Raw genomic sequence first — 16809 nt, forward strand, 5'->3', positions numbered from 1 at the left:
AAGAAGCGAAACTCACGGTGGTCTTTCGCTAGCACTGCTAATTTTTGAATGTACAAACTACAGGCGCGTATACACGACAAACATGCAGCGTTAGCGCGTAGACGCCCGACATCGTGCTTGCCACTGTTCGGCGAGCAGCAAAGTCGTTAGGTCAGCGACTTCCGAAACCGAAACAAGTCGAAACCAGACGAGGCAGCCGAAGCGGATCGAAGTGCTAGCCGTAGCCATTATGAGTTGGTGGCGTCGCGCCTTTTTCTCTTGTGTGTTGTTGGGGGCCTTGCTGCTGGCAGCTCTTTATTTCGAGATATACGAGGCACAGAGCGCAACAAAATAGCTCGTGCGATGTGCAGAAGCGTGGTAAGGTTGTGTGCATACCTGTGCAAAAAGTGTGCTCGCGTGCCCGACAGGTAGTGCGTTTCCTTTGTGCGCTCTCACTGCAAACACTACGCTGACGACGGGACTATTGGAGGGCGGCCACCACTCGGCATACATTTGACATCTCGGAGGTAAGTTAATTTCCATCTTCCCTGTACATTCTCCTAAAAACTTTGCGCAGAACTGATGATGCATGCCAACACAGCGCTAGTTCGTAAACATCAAGACGCGCATGTCATTATAACATACGGTAGTTTGCTTTTGACGAGGGAAGGGTGAATGCGTTTGCAGTGTCTAGGAAAAGAGACAGTTAGTGCCAGGGGCTGCACGCTCAGAGTAGAATATGCCGTACAAATCATCACTCGTAAGACCATTGCGGGGTGCACGATGCTGGCGCCTACTGCAATTCAGCCTTCGGCAAGAATTTAGAATGGGCCAGTTCCAAGTGCCTCGACCCGGGCCTTATGTTGCGCTGCAGTTGAAGATCCGGCGCTTGTGCAGTTGCAACTACACGGATTGAATAAGTGGTAAAACCTACCTGCGTTACAACAGGGCTAGATCATTATTCTTATGTTCCATAAATATTGCGGATGACGAGATATGGAGCCGGCGAACATGCGACGGCCGTATGATTCAGCAGCAACCGTACTTAAACTCCATTGTCGAGCCTTGGGTAGCAGAAGGGGAAAAAAAAAAGTTTTGAGCTATTTGGAATTTTTTCGCCTGTATTGGGCTTGATATTTTCTTTTTCATACTTTGGTCGTGACTGAAGTAATCCCCAAAAACTACTAAGCGCATATAAATGACAGACACCAAACTCAGACCTTCAGTCCAGAAATGTCAGTAAGGTGTAAAGGTAATTATGCATTCAACAGTACCAATAGTATTGATTTTCTTGTTTAATTATTTACAAATGAAGCGAAAAAAAATCTTAGTGCTGAGATGCTCCATTCTCATCTTCTCTAATATGAAATGTAAATCAAAATGTGCAGTTTTTCTGTACTCAGTATACCACTGATTCATCACAGATGTGAGAATACGAAATTCATGCAAGTTTCAAAATGAAGAGTGCATGCAGAATTCCAAGCAAAGCAAGCCTTTGCTTAAAGTATCATTCAGTTGTGGTGTTTTTGTTTAAATTTATGCATGTTTTGTAGAAGCAACGGTAGATGTTGATATGGAATTAGTGTTGTGTCTGGATCTAGATTATGAATGGCTACCACATTTATGAATTGCTTGGTTGCCACATGCACTTCCAGACATTGTTTGAACAGTCACATCACATTCTGCATTTGGCTTCTTTTTACTTTTTTGCATGGAACTGTTTCCACTTTAGAGTGTGTAGCCTTTCACAATTCATAATTGATCGGGTGAGCATGTTTTGGCATGATAAAAGGTTTGGAAGTTCGAGAGCATTGGCCCTTCATGATGCACAAGGGGCAGACTGCTTACTGCACTGGTACCACTATCTTCCTAGATTCCTAGATATCACTCATATTTCTATACAGAATACATGTTTTCAGAAATCCATATTTCTTGTCTGATTCTGCACATTCTTCAGTTGACATAATGGGAGCTAGGGACGAACTTTTGCCTTTCTTGGTGCACTGCTCCTATTTCATTTAAAGAGCCGCCACATTTTCTGTAACCCGATTTGGGGTGCAAACACTGCATGTTCATAGGGTGGTCAGGGAGCAAACTTGGTGGCCCTGTGAAGGCGATGAACAATATGCTGATGATAGGCTGCCTTTAGACTGACTGGCTTGCATTTCTCGGTGTGTTTTGTATGTGCGAGGGTTCCATAAGCTGCCACATATATTGCTTTGATTTGATGTTGAGGTGACTGGCATGATTAAAAAGTAAATGTGATGATCGAAGTCTTCAGAACATTCAGAACATGCTGGAATTGTACTCCTGGCTTAAGTTGCAGACATTGTTTGCTGGTTATACCTTTGAGAGGAAATCTAGTAGATAAAGCTATGGGCAGAGTGCTTGCTTGGTATTCCAACCTAACCACCCAAATGTCACTGTTTACTGGAAACAGATTGTTCAAGCTTCCAGCCTTCCACTTGTTTACTCGTACATTGCAGTGAAGTGCATTTACGCCTTGGCACATGGCAGGCTCAGGGGCTCGTTCATCGCCACTGTACTAGGTTAGACCTCCAGTTGACTCGAAATGCCTTTTGCCATTGCCATGAAATAGTGTTTAAAAGAAGGTTCGATGACAGAAATACTGTTTGCTCTCTTAGTAGGTAAAGAAGAGTTAGCATAACATTTCTCTCGAGTTACATTACCTGGCATCTCTAGATGCGCGTTGTGCCTGCTATGGGCACTGAATTCTTGGTGTGAGATCAGAGGTTCCTGCAGAATCGCAGACTTTTATAATGCTACTTAAATTATGAGCAGATCGAGGTGATAGATGACAAGACTTTACTAATAGTCAATTCCAATCACAGGGTTTAGTGACTTACAGAACATTATTTTCTGCTCTTTTTGGAGTAACTGTATTCCAAATGCAGATCCGCAACACAGGTCCCATCTTCCCAATGCAGATGGGGAGCGATTGCTGAGCCAAGATCGGTCCCTGGAGCAGTGGATTGCTCTTCCGAAATCAACAGAACCGGCTAGAAGTTTGCTTGAGTATTTGTTCAGCTGCACCTTCTATTTCCAGTAGCATGCTCTGCTGTGCTGACTGTGCCCTCTGTGCTCCATAATAGATGATTATTACTTGCCACTGCTATGAATGCAAATTGCTGTCATGAACTAGTGCTTACTCTTGAGGACAGCAAGTCTAAGAGTAGCAGTATTATGCAATAATCTTTTTTAAAGACCTCAGCTCGGAGTGTGACTAGAAGATTTTGTGCGGAAATCATCTTTATGTGCTATTCATGATCTTAAAGCCATTCCTGAACTCTGAAACAGTGAAAATGGTGAACTGCGACTTCCTTTTATTTGAGAATAGTGCCAAAGAAATTTTACCCTGCTTGCCCGCACTCGGCTATACGAAACAATGGCATAAACTGTTGATGTCAATGCCATCCCAAGAAGCAGCGGGAGAAATGCAGACCTATTACAGGTTTAAAAACAGCTGGCACGTGTAGACGAAGCACGGGCTAGCACACAGAATAACAGGCAATTCTTCTGTCAGTTCATGGGCACCACCTACTTGCGCTGGCATGAGTTCCAAACGCAATGTGGACACAATCTGTACTGGATGCAGGTGCTCTTTTGCGGAGCAGGCAGACCACTTCACTTCTGGGATTGTAATTCACTGTATGTGCAGAGGAAAAGCAGGTGAACGTGTCTCTGCTGGCATATGTCGCATTGCCTGCTGTCATCCTTTTTACTTTCAATATGTGCTAATGACAGGAATGCTCATAGCACAAGTAGAGTGAAGACACTGATCTGCGCCATTTGGAAATGCCAAGATGTTAGCATGGGCAAACATCTCTTTGCATCACCGCGAAGCTTGCTAAGGCTGAGTTCAATATACGAGGAAGCTAATACAATGCGGGCATATGTCAGAGAGCTCTTTAGCTATGGGCCTACGCAACTGCTGCCATACCTTTAATGAGAACTCTTGACTAAAAAGGCAACATTTTACAAAGAGCGAAGTAAATGATAATGACTTTTTTTTTCATTTAACAAAGCTGGTGGTCACAGTGAAGAACTCATGCCACGATTGTTAATATGCCTCTACTGCCCCATTTGTAAAGCAAGCATATTGAAATTCTCGAATGAGCGTGGTTACAGTCGTGAGCAGCTCTGTTAGATGTATGTCCATAAGGGTGGCATATTGTTTCATTGTTCAAAAGAATTCTAAACAATAGGTGGTTTGGAACTTAAAGGAGAAAGAACAGAGAAGCTGGCTGTAGAGGCAGAAATACTGCAAATGGTGGGTGGTGGACAGGTGCCAAGCTGTCGGTATCTGCACTTTGCAAGGAGCCTCATGCTACTCATTAGCCGCAGCTTGGCCATACCCAGCTTATATAAGCTTGGCTTGTACAAAACATGCCTGCAAATGTAACCCTCTTCAAGGCTGCCTGCACCCTACTGTGGTGGTTTCAGTGTTTAGGGCATTTGACTAGTGAGCTGGGTGACGCGGGCTCGGTCTGAGCCGGGGTGGTTACATTTCGGTGGTAGCAAAACGCTAAGTCCCCATGTGCTGTACAGTGTCAGTGCACATTGAAGAAGTGCAGATAGTCAAAATTATCCAGAGCTACCTACTATTGCTGACCCTCATTGTCTAAGTTTCTTTGGCATGTTGAACCCTGTCATCAAATCAAGGTTGCCTACTGTTAGCGTTAGTAGATGACCTTCGTAATGCCACAAAGTCTGCTCCTCACCACTCTCCGAAATTTTGTTGTTTGCAACTCAACTCAGGTTACTTACAGTTTGATGACCCCTTTTTCTGAAACACTAGCAGTTGACGAACTCACTCCCATGCAGTGAACTCTGAGAAAAGTGCTGATTTAGTCATAAACATTTTTTTTCATGAGAATTTGGTCAGTCATATGACCATTGAAAAGTCATCTGTTGATATGTTCATGTAACAAGCTAGGTAGCTTTATAGATGGCTTGGATATGATATCAGAAGTGCTATGATGGTGAGCTATGCTTAGTGTCTGCAATACCTTCATGATAAATGTGGTGAATGCAGATGACATTTTGCTCCACTTTTATTTCACCAGTGGGTGCCTGGTGAGTTGTCAGTGCAAGCTATTGAGTTTCACTTTCTTCATGCAGTTTACAGAGCTGTGGAATCTTGATAATAGCAGAAGTATTATATTTATGGTTCACTAACTACTGTTTTTTTAAATATAAAATAAGTAAATGCGCAGTCAGCAACCCTGGAGTGCAGCGTGCTATTCACCTGGACACCATAGATATTTTAATCATGCCATACCCCTTTGTTACTTTCAGTTTTCAGTTCTACAAGTCTTGATCACGGTAGCTTATCACTATACTCGGGGATAACTGTGACTATGCAGCTGAAGTTAGGCAGAAAGGAAGAGGCAACATACCTCTTTCCCCTTGCCACGTAGAGTGGGTTACTTCAGCCCTAGTGACCTTGCATTAACTCTCCAACTTCCTCCCTTCACTTCAGCCCAGTACACTCCTAGCCCAAATAGTGAGCAAACCACTCTTCACGGCAAGGGGACAGAAACTTTTCTCCTTTTCTTTCGTACCTAGACTCGGCTGCATAGCCCCAAAACATTGCCTCCATGTACAGCAAGATTCAATGCCACATTTCTTCTCAGTGTCAGAGCACCCTCTGCTTGCTCTGTACCGCCCTTGCAGCAGCCCAGTGTTTTGTTTACCACAGAAAATCATGTCTGTGCAAGCTGTGTTGGCATGGAGAGCTGCATATCTGAGCCAACTTTCATGCTTTATGATGAGGCTCTCATTGATTGGCTTTAAGTTCCATGAAACGTGGTCATGTGTGTTGATTAGTGTCACATGAAGTAAAATTTCACTGACTAAAATACAATCATAAGGATGTAATTTGGGTGAGTTGACAAGGTGTCATCTTGAAAGTAGCAGCACGAAAAAACAAGGACGTGAAAAGAAGCAAGCAGATGCTAACTCGCAACTAATGTTTATTGATGCAAATAAGAAATATATAATGCCAAGCAACACTGCAAACCGCTCAGTCACCAATAAGCAGACAGCAAAACATGAATCACTAAAACTTCCGAACGGTTCCATTTGAGTAGATATAGGTAGAGTTCAACTTGGCTGTGCATTGTAAGAATGCACTGGTTGCTTTCAGTTTCTTTCTGCTGTGCACATTCTGGCTGTCATCCATTGCAAATCAGCTGAGAAATCATTGAAGCTAGACATATTTTACAACTAGGTAATGAATGTGTTAGTGAGCCATCCATCATGTTACCATGCAGTGAGCTGGGTTATCTAGATAGGGAACTGTTCTTAAATTTTAGTGATTCATGTCTTGCTTTTTGCTTATCAGTGATTGAGTGGTTTGCGTTGTTGCTCGTCTTCTCTATATATTTCATGTGTGCTTCAATAAACATTAGTTGTAAGCTAGTGCCCGTATTGTCTCCTTTCATACCCCTGTTTTTTCTTGCTGCTTCTTTCAAGATAAAATACAATCTTTGCTACTTCGGTCATAAAATGAATTTTAATGAAGTTCCACATCTCTTAGAAAAGTAGTATTGTAGTTGCAGGCATGTATTAGGCCCTGCAGTACCAATTAAGGTGCTCGCTCGATGTAAAGCATAAAGAAAGGGAGGGCTTGTCTGATCTCGAACCTAGTGGGAACTGGTGGATTATGGATAGGCTGTTAAAATGCACTTGCAGTTAAGGTCAAGTAAATGCTTTTTTATTTGTAACTAGGGGCACTGTGATGCCTGACTTGCTCTTTTGCCAGGCTGGCGACGAGATGGAGTGAAAGGAGTTATTTTATTTCACTGTTGGTATGTCTCGGGTGATGTCAACATTGTTTCTTCTCTGGCACTGTAGGCAATCGCCCTTCAACTAATTGAATCCCAAAGTGAAATTTTGAATTAAAAAAATAATAATTTAAGATTATTTAGCAGGCAGAGGCAAATTTCATGCAGTGACCTGCACCAGCATGTCGTGCATCATTTCAAGAAAAAAAAAAACAGTATTGTGGTGTTCCTACTCTGTGCCTTTATTTCTTGCTCACAAAGCCTCTGCATGTACGTGTTGCACCATATTACGTTTTCACTAATTTCTTGGGTCATGGTACTTTTTACCTTGCAGCAAGTTCCATGTGGCTTCGTAAGCAATGGCTCCTTCAAGCTCTATACCCTTTGCCGGAATTGTGCTGTGCTGTGGTGGGCAAGAAGCAGGACATTGATGTAAGTACTGAAGACATCTTTCAGTATGAGTAGTTTTTTATTTGCCTAACCCACTACTGCATTTGTGACCCCTCATGTTTATTTTGACATTTAGGTTTCTTCAGTGTTTTCTTTGCTTGCTGCCGTTGCTTATTGGCTATGACATTTGGCTGTTGAGTTTGAGAATGCGGAGTGGAATGGTGCCTGTGGCCTGTTGATATAGGCAAAATGCAAATTTGCCTGCCCACATTTGGTGCCACTGCATAGCTTGAAGAACTTTTGTGGAAGAGGGCTCTGGAAATTAACCCAGAGCCCTCCTTCTTGATGTCTCTCATAGCTCATGTTCAGCTTTAGAGTAATAAAAGGAGATTGAGGACAAGCTGAAGCTGTCTTTTATTATAAATTACTGCATTCTATCCACTAAAGTGCTACTTACTGAAAATGCGAGCTTACTTTAAGATAGGAAAAGCCAGAAGTTTTGAAACAGATGTCATTACCAGCTGATTTCATAAGTTCTACATGATGCATCCATACTTTATTGGGCACAGGCCCCAGAGGCTGGGCTGGTAAGCCATTCCCTTCAATATGATGATCATGGAGTGTGGTTTACTCAGGTCTTTGATATCATTGAGTACGCTTGGTTTTCAGGAACTATTTCAAGGAGCTTTGGAACTCCTGAAATTATTTGCTGCTTAAAATTCTCAAAAAAATTGCATGGTTTTTCTCTAAAAGCAAGCCTACATGAAAACTAAAAGTGCACTTCAGAGGGAACAATCGAAGAGAGCATGAGCCTATATAATATAAACCCAAAGTGACAGCCTGGCATGCGTCTAGACCACGGTTACAGGTGGCTCTCTTTTTCGCAGTTGCCACCTGTCTTGTCCCTATTTAATTTTTCTTTTTTTCAGCATGTTTGTCTTTGTTTTCCTAAATTTCACACATTTATGCAAAACTACTGTGAATAAATTTTTCTCAAATTGGAACTCCTTGAAGACCTTTCTGGAGGGTTATTTTTCTGGTCTTCCTGTCTTCAACTAGACCCGTTGATGGCTGCTTTCCTATAAATCAGCTCTGACAAATTTCCTCTCTAAAAGGCCCCCTGCACTTTTTTGGTAGCTAAACTGAGTGCAAATATAATTTGTATGTAAAGTGAAAAGAGAAAACAGGGGAGTGTTATTGATAATACTATGCCATATGTAATCATAGACCATGAATGAAGTATGGGGTTTTTCTGGCAGAATATTTCTGCAATGCTTCTCTGCTCAGCGCAAACCCCTTCACTGTGGCGGCCAAACCTGTTTTGGGGGCAGAAATAGGTGGCTGCCAGGAGACATTTCTTGTGACAATGACCACATCCATTACCTGCTCCACTCAGTAACAAAATTCATAACCCCCCCCCCCCCACTTCCGCCCTTCTGGTTTTCAATAGTGAAGGCATGCTTCTCGTCAGATTCGTGCATAACATGCGGTTTGATACAGAAATATTCAGCATTGCACCCAACTTCTGCCCCAAAGGGAATTGGGAGGATATTTTTGCATGTCTTCAGTGCACAATCATGGGATACATCAGTGACATAGCCTATGTGTTACGTACACATATCTTGTGGAGTTTGTATTCTTTTTTTCCTTGAGAGAGAAGCGCTGCTCAGTCAAAAAGCATGATGCAAGGGAATTTAGAGTGAGCGCCGATTCTGTGCATTTGCTATCTTTTGCTTAGCTTTCATTCTTTTTCTTCCGGTGGTTTAGTGGCGTTGGTGGTATTCGAGCAATGCAAAGAACCGGAGTCAAGAGTCTGCTTCTTCACAGTGCGCTGCAGGGATTGTGCATTTGTTTTCCTCATTGTAATGAAAACATGCAAGGCTAGTGCATGAGTTACTTGTACACACGCACGCCACACACATGCTGTTTTGCAGTGGCAGAAAAGAAATAACTGTCAAGACTGAGAGCACCTTCTAAGGGCACATAAACGTTGGTGTTTGAAGTTAAGTTGTAAATTCATAAAAGATGTGGCTTAGCTTATGAACCAACAATTTTCCGGCACTATCGTTTCACGCAACGGGTTTAACTTAAGGTACAAGGGTGGCCGATCGAGCCCTGTGCTCTAACGTGCTGCGCACAGAAGCAATCAGATCTTGAGCGCTCCCTATACTGCTGCTCAGGTCAAAGCAACCCAAACTTCATTGAAACAAAAGTGACGTGGCTATGTCACTCCTGCATGTCCTGCATGGGCTTTTTTTTTTTCATTCTACTGGGAGAGAGTGAGAAAAGGGTTGCCTGGTCTGTGCGGGAAGGACGCAAGGGTGCTGGGATGTTGGTCCTTTAAAATGAGTGGCGGGTGGGAAGGGGGAGTGGAGGTAATGGGAGGGGAGTCTAGCTGTCCTGCGAGCTAAAAGCACAGCAGTATGCATGCTTTCTTTTTTTTTTTTATTTAGCAGTGCGGAAAAAATGAATGAATTGAGGGGGGGGGGGCAGGCTGGCCAACGCAGGCAGCACGGTTTCAAGTGAGTGATGGCTTGGAGCTGCCTCGGCAAAGCACAGAGCAGTGTGCATGCTTGCTTTTTTTTTTTGTAGCACCGAAGGTTTGACTGCTTCTGTGTCCGCACATGGGCTGGTTTTGTACCTTGAGTTAAGCCCCCCATGTGATACAAGCCTGAGTCGCTTTGGGGCGTTAAACCCCATAAAGCAAACCTTATGTGAAACATCTTGTATAATTCCATTGCCTAATCCCAACGTCAAAGTTTACGTGCCCTTTAGAAGATGCTCTGTCTTGACAGAATTACTTTTTTTTGCGCCACTACAAAACTGCATGTGTATGGGCACGTATGGGCATGCGTGTGTGCAAATAACTCTCACTCTGGTACTCAATATATATGCAGCCCCGCACACGGCAAGTACTCTTGCACATTTTTTTTAGACTGCAGAAAGCAAACGCACCATCCCGGTGACATGCTGTGAAAAAACAGACTCACGACTCCAGAATCCCGCATCGCATTGCATACCAGCCGTTCCACCAAACTATCGGAAGAAACAGAACGAAAACAAAAAATTGCAAACGCACAGAATCGGTGCGCACTACACTCCCGCGCATCGCGTCTTTTGACTAAGCAGCATGCCTCTGTAAAAAAAAAAAATCTAGGAGATATGTGTATGTGACATATAGGCTACATCACCCATGTATCACGTGACTGTGCACCCAAGATGTGCAAAAATATTCTCCCACAAAGATTTTGCTATATAATATAGGTGACGCATTGAGTTTTGCAAAGGGTCCAAGTAGGTCATTGCGCTCCTACTTTCTCCCTGGCCAATTCAAGGGGTGAGAGGCACCTAAGAGCACAATTACCTACTATAATCTATATGATCTCGAATGGGCCAGGTGCAGCAGACAGCTTGTGAGATTGAGTATAGTGACAGGAAATCTTGACTTCATAAGAATACATTGACTTTAACTCCACGTAGCCCTGAATGCCTGCTTTTCATTTATTGGCAGTTATGTGACCTTGAGGGCTCATAGACTGGCACTCAACTTGTAAACACTTGACATCTTATCATTTGTTCTCTCTGTGGGCTTTGTTCTGCGGGTTTACAAGCTTTTTACTAAAGTGGATACAGTGAGTATGCACAGATCTGTTCTCTGAAGCATTGGCTGAGTGACAGATCAGGTCAAACCTGGTTAACTTAGAACTTCTAGCACATTATTTTTTCTGGGTATGGCTTTGGTATTCCTCCTGACATCCCAGCTTCTGACACCAAGTAGGCATAATCATGGTCTATCACTAACTCCAGTGCTGTAGTTGATCATCACATACTTCTGTGGTGCTGCACATTTTAAGTTGTCGCTGTATATGAGCAGTGTTTCAGAACCTACTTAGTGCAGAGCTACGGTACAAATTTGAGGACTAATAGTAAGTTTGCTCTGCTTGGTGGCTTCCACAGACAAGGACACACTTGTGGGGAAGGCATGTTGCATACATACCTGCAGCCAACCCTTCCGACTTTTTAGAAGACTTCAGATGTTTGACCAAACTTTCTGATTGCACGATCACTGCCCTAAATCTTCCGATAAGGGGCTTCTGCCTGCAAAGAATGGCTTTTGCGGAACCAGCACCGAGGAATCAGCAGCCGCATTATAATTTCAAGCATCTCCATCAGAGGCCACACTAGCACCATCGGCATCATTGGCTAAGCAGGAAATCAATCAAAACAGACTTTAACCGAGCAAGAGTAGGTGTCGCTGGCTGCGAAAACAGTTGGTGTACTGCGCTTCTTGTAGGCAGTGATGCACAGCTAATGCAGCCACAGTAGATATAGATGCTGTGCTGGCTTTGCTTTCGATCTCAGCTAAGGGCAGCCACTCAGTGTACTTGAGGTTAAAGGCTTTGCCCAAATGTCATGTTATCTGATCCTTCTTATTGAGCTCAGCCGCATGCCTTATGTTACTAAGCTGCTCTATGCTCAGCAATGGCGTGATTGCTCTTTTTTTTTCGGAACCAACGCAGCCAACGACGGTCACGGATGAAATTACGTGTAAATGGGCTAGTTATGGTTTTGCATTAAAAAATTTAAACAGCCCTCCGATGGTACTGAGAGAAAACTGGTGGTGGGCATGCAGATCAGTTTTGCGCTGGCTATAGAGACGTAGTGAGAACATTTGGTGGCGGCCTGCAGATATCTCGACGGACGCACACCTTTAGACATGCATTGCATGCTTGCTGCTGCATGTTTTTATGCTTAGGATGTTTAGATTAGGACGCATCAGACACTGCCTGAAAGTAGCAGCCGCCTCCCCCTTTTGTACACAAATGCTGCCTCCTCCCCCCCCCTCCATTTTTGCAGTCTTCCCATTTTTGGTCTTAGCAAGTACGTGTTGAAAATCAGTATGCAGAAGACTAAGGTAATGTTCAACAGCCTCGGGAAGGAACAGCAGTTTACATTAGGTAGCGAAATACTGGAAGTAGTAGGCGAATATGTCTACTTAGGACAGGTAGTAACCGCAGATCCGGACCACGAAAAGGAAATAATAAGAAGAATAAGATTGGGATGGGGCGCATTTGACAAGCACTCTGAGATTATGACTAGCAGCTTACCGGTATCGCTCAAGAGGAAAGTATACAACAGTTGCATCTTGCCTGTACTCACCTATGGGGCTGAAATGTGGAGGCTAACCAAGAGAGTTCTACTTAAGTTGAGGACAACCCAGAGGGCTATGGAACGAAAAATGGTAGGGGTAACATTAAGAGATAGAAAGCGTGCAGAGTGGGTCAGAGAAATAACTCAAGTTACCGACATTCTAGTAGAAATTAAGAAGAAGAAATGGACATGGGCAGGACATGTAGTGCGAAGAGAGGATAACTGATGGTCGCTGAGGGTAACAAACTGGATTCCAAGGGAAGGAAAGCGTAGCAGGGGGCAGCAGAAAGTTAGGTGGGCGGATGAGATTAAGAAGTTCGCAGGGGTCAAGTGGACGCAGCTAGCACAGAACCGGGTTAAGTGGAGAAATATGGGAGAGGCCTTCGCCCTGCAGTGGATATAATCAGGCTGATGAAGATGATGAAGAAGTACGTGTAAAGGAAGCTGGGGCCACTAGTAGCGCGATTGAGCCTTGTGAACAATGTCAACATCTGTGCTACAGGCATCAATGGCTTGCTTGTCACATCAGGGTACTATGTACTCTACGGACACACGGTGCTGTCAAAGCGGTTGGTTCACTTGTTCTGTGGAGACATATTCACGGTAGGCAGAAGGCATGGCTTTTCAAGTGCAGTGACCATTGTGGCTCCAAGCTTTGTTTGGAAACTCAAATCAGCGAGTTGAATTTGTTGGTTTGGGTGTATATGTAGCGAAGAAGCACGCATATTTTCTTCCCTCTCCCCTGAGCCCTGCAAGCTTAAAGATCAAGTGTAGCAGCAACTTCAAATCAAATCTTAATAAACAAATTTGGTCACTAAATTTCACAGCATTTCTCAATGCATATGTCATGCTCTACATGAACAATATCACAGCAGCAGCGACATTTTGCCTAACATTAAGCGTTTTCAGCTGTTTTTCACAGCTGCCTTTTCATGCAGCCTGGGAAACGTTCTGTTAGCCTGTGAATATCGAGTTTGCTTCTGAATGTTCAGAGGACTTGACATTAGGACATGAGTGTTTTGCGTGTGGAATAGTTAATTCAAATTTTACCCTTGTGGCCAAATTCAAAAACATGTCTCCACTCGACGCTACCTCAGCTCCATAAAGTGCAGAAAACAGTCTTTTCTCTACTTAAGGTTGAGTTCAGATTCTTGAATGCTTTTCAGCATTTCTTCCGACTTATCCTTCAGAAATATTTCTCCACTCCAGACAGCACAAGTGGCATACGGGGCAAGACTAATGGCGAATTCGAGCGGGAGAGCAGGCGCCCTCGAGAGCACTTCGAAAGTGCTCTCAGACAAGTGGGTGCCCTCCAGTGGTAGAGCAGGAGTAGAATCACTGGCTTCCAATGGTAGAGGAGGAGGTCTTTTCCTTTGCTGAGAGCACCTGAATGCACTCCCGGCAGCTCCCTCATCTAAAGCGAGTGTAGAGGAAGTCACATGACATAAAGCGGTGTATCCGCACCATCTTTTTTCTTTTCTCAAGTCGGTGACGCTCTAAATGGTGGCTGCAAAGCATTGCTCAGGTTTGAGAGTCACTGCTGGCATCGAAAGGGCCAAAGGAGGCAGATCGCCGCGCTGTGAGAACAAAGGCATGCAAAGCAGTTCTACATGGAGTGTTTGCTTCTCGGGTTGCAACTGCTGCTACTGCGGGTAGGCGGAGAATGCTGGGGAGGGAAGTGCGGTCACAATGGTCGTGGCGTACTGCTCTCGACACGCAGAGAGCGTTCCCGTGGGAGGAAAATTACACCCTCGCTCGGCGTGCTCCTGTACTTCTCTGTACTGCTCGGCACCTCTGCTCTCGTCCCCCCAACCGAATGGGCCATAAGGCCAAAATTTGGCCCGGAAAGTGCATGCCACTACGTGTAACATGCTCATTTTCTAATGCCAAGTCCTTGTGAACAGCATCGACAAGCTGCCTCAAGAGTCACAGGCTAGTAGGCTGTGGCGGCCGCTTTTCGATGGAGACTAAAAGCAAGGCGCCCATGTGCGGTGCGACATCAGTGCACGTTAAAGAACTCCAGGTGGTTGAAATTTCTGCAGTCCTCCACTACAGCATTTCTCATAGCCTGAGTTGCTTTTGGACGTTAAAAAAAAAAGTCACAGCCTAGTAAAATATGTTTTGCAGACTGCATGAACAAGTCAGCTGTGAAAAATGGCTGAAAACAATTCACATCTATCAACATTCACTGCCAGTGACATATGGCTGATGTAGAACAGGATTTAGGCATTGAGAACTGCTCGAACTGCTGTGAACTCTAGTGACCTAGTTGCATATTTGCCCTCTGAGTGCTCAGCGGCGAGCGTTGAGCACATGTGAGGTTCAAAGAAGCATGTTATAGCGCATGCACCCAAGCCAACAAATTTGTCTCTCCAGAAGCAAATGCCGCTTCTGTTTCCAAGCAAGCTAGGCGCTTTAATTTTAAGCGCACTTGAAAAGCCATGCCTTCCACCAAGTGCAAATATCTCTCCACAGCTAAAAAGACAGAATTGACCCCCCCCCCTTCAGCACTGCATCTAGACATACAAGTATATTTGAGGCAATCAGAAAGCCATTGATGTGTGCAGCACAGGTGTTCCATGGCACAACTGCACCTCCGGTACCTCGCTGTCTTCCTATTTACAATATGACATTCCCCACGATTGCACCACTGTCCACAGTGGTTCACAGAAACCACTGCACATGTTTCATTTGCTGTTAGCCATCAAATGCTTTCTGCAACTTGGCACTCGGCGTGCTCTGAAATGTTGCTAAGGTATCTGGTGATGACTTGAAATGTGTTTACACCACAGTAGCATAATGCGATGATCAACTACAGCATTGAAATCTGCAACTGACGATAGTTATCCATGCTCAACGTCAGCCGCAGAAACTTAGGAGGCTTTTCTTGGTCGTACTTGAAACGATGTTTCAGTATTTTCGCGTCAGATTGAGGTTCTCGGAGCCAATGCTTCAGAGAGTGGGTCTGTGAATCCTTATTGTATCCACTTTCATGAAAGGCTTGGTATGCAGTAGAACGAAGTCCGCACAGTGTGTGAAAGCTGCGATGCCCCATGTTTGCAAGTGGAAGTCTAGGTGTCCCCATAGCAGTGTCATTGCCACTTATAGATGCTCTGTTTTCTCATGCACTCGAGGAGCAATTCAAGTGGAGCTTCATTTCAAAAAAAAAAAAAAGGGCCTCGAGGACCGCTTGGAGTAAAGGTCTTAGTCAAGGCATGTTTGTGAATATCAGTTAACCTGATCCCTATGCACTGTTTCCACTGCCTCGGGTGGTTAGGGTATTTATCGACCTTATTGGAAGGAAGGCTGAGGGGCCGTCATGAATCCTAACCAAGCTTTTAGTAAACTTGGGGAGAGTTGTGCCACTTCTACATGGCATTCTCGATCACCATTGAAAGATTCCATCATCTCACTAAGCTCTTGTACCCCGCTATTGCCATTGATAATTCGCTGCTGGGCTCAAGTAATACTCGTGCACTTTTGAACATGTGTTATCAACTGTTTTTGTACAAGTTGCAATGATGATATACTTTCCGTACTGTTCTGTGTGCAATTTTGTTTTTCTTCTATGACCATATATGTAGAATTGCATAATCTTTCATTTGAGGTTTGGTTTTATTCCTAGCTCTGTGTGCTAAGCCATATCTAGAATGCACACTTCTATTTCTCAAAGTCCAGTCTCCAGTTCTGGACTGCTCTGTTCACTCTAGTTATTGTAGCTTTCCATGAAGCAGTGCTCAGATATCTTTGATTGATAGGATATGGTTCAAAGACCCTTGAAATATCTGTTCGACTAAGGTATTAGATTTTGTGATGGACTGATGCTGAACGCCTGTATTCTTGTGTCAGTTCGTCATATTTCTGTAGTTCAGAATCGAAACTTTTTGAATTGTTATCAATTAAAAATAGAGCACCTAATTACCCCTTTCTCAGAATGTTTTGTAAAGACAGCTGAATTTTCGGATTTTGGAATATAGTCCTGCTTTTTTTTTGCATTTTGCAGATGTCGCACAGCGAAAACCTGTATCCAAGCTCGAATCCAACAGGCCAAGAGCAGCTGAAGAAGGAAACCTGCATCCAAGCTCGAACCTGGTGGACCGAAAGCAGATGTTTTGTGACCACACTGTATCAGCCAATAAAGCCAATCCAGGTGACCACATGTATCTTTTGGAAGCTTGCATTATTTGCACTTGAGACTCATCTCATGGAGAGCATCATTTCTGCAAAATATTTTGTGTCATAACTGTAGCAGAAACTGATTGAGGCCTTGCACAAGGCCTAAAGCTGGCATATTAGTATTATGCACAACACAAACATGAGGTGTGATGTAGGAGCCTTGCAACCATGCAGAGTATCACCATAGCATGGTAGCATTCCCATGCCGAATGTCTCATCGTTTGAGATCAGACTAATGTCTTGCACCTTCAGAGTGCACTCATTCCTTGCACTAAAGGCCCTAATATAGTCCGACGTTTTCGAC

At 43.9% G+C, this 16809-nt stretch overlaps 1 long non-coding RNA gene across 2 annotated transcripts; it reads left to right on the plus strand.

Annotated features, from left to right (window-relative positions):
• Window positions 1-279: 279 nt before the first annotated feature.
• LOC146184580 (uncharacterized) lies at window positions 280-16492 on the plus strand. 2 transcript variants are annotated; one of them, XR_014708894.1, is made up of 4 exons: window positions 280-506; window positions 2928-3015; window positions 7123-7220; window positions 16333-16492. It is a non-coding gene; the product is annotated as an uncharacterized LOC146184580 (long non-coding RNA). The 2 variants fall into 2 exon arrangements; XR_014708893.1 differs by lacking the exons at window positions 280-506; window positions 2928-3015 and having other exon boundaries at window positions 6288-7220.
• The last annotated feature ends 317 nt before the right edge of the window (window positions 16493-16809 follow it).

The sequence above is a fragment of the Amblyomma maculatum genome, chromosome 7 (assembly GCF_055883805.1).
Source record: "Amblyomma maculatum isolate TAMU_Amacu chromosome 7, ASM5588380v1, whole genome shotgun sequence".
Taxonomy (NCBI): domain Eukaryota; kingdom Metazoa; phylum Arthropoda; class Arachnida; order Ixodida; family Ixodidae; genus Amblyomma; species Amblyomma maculatum.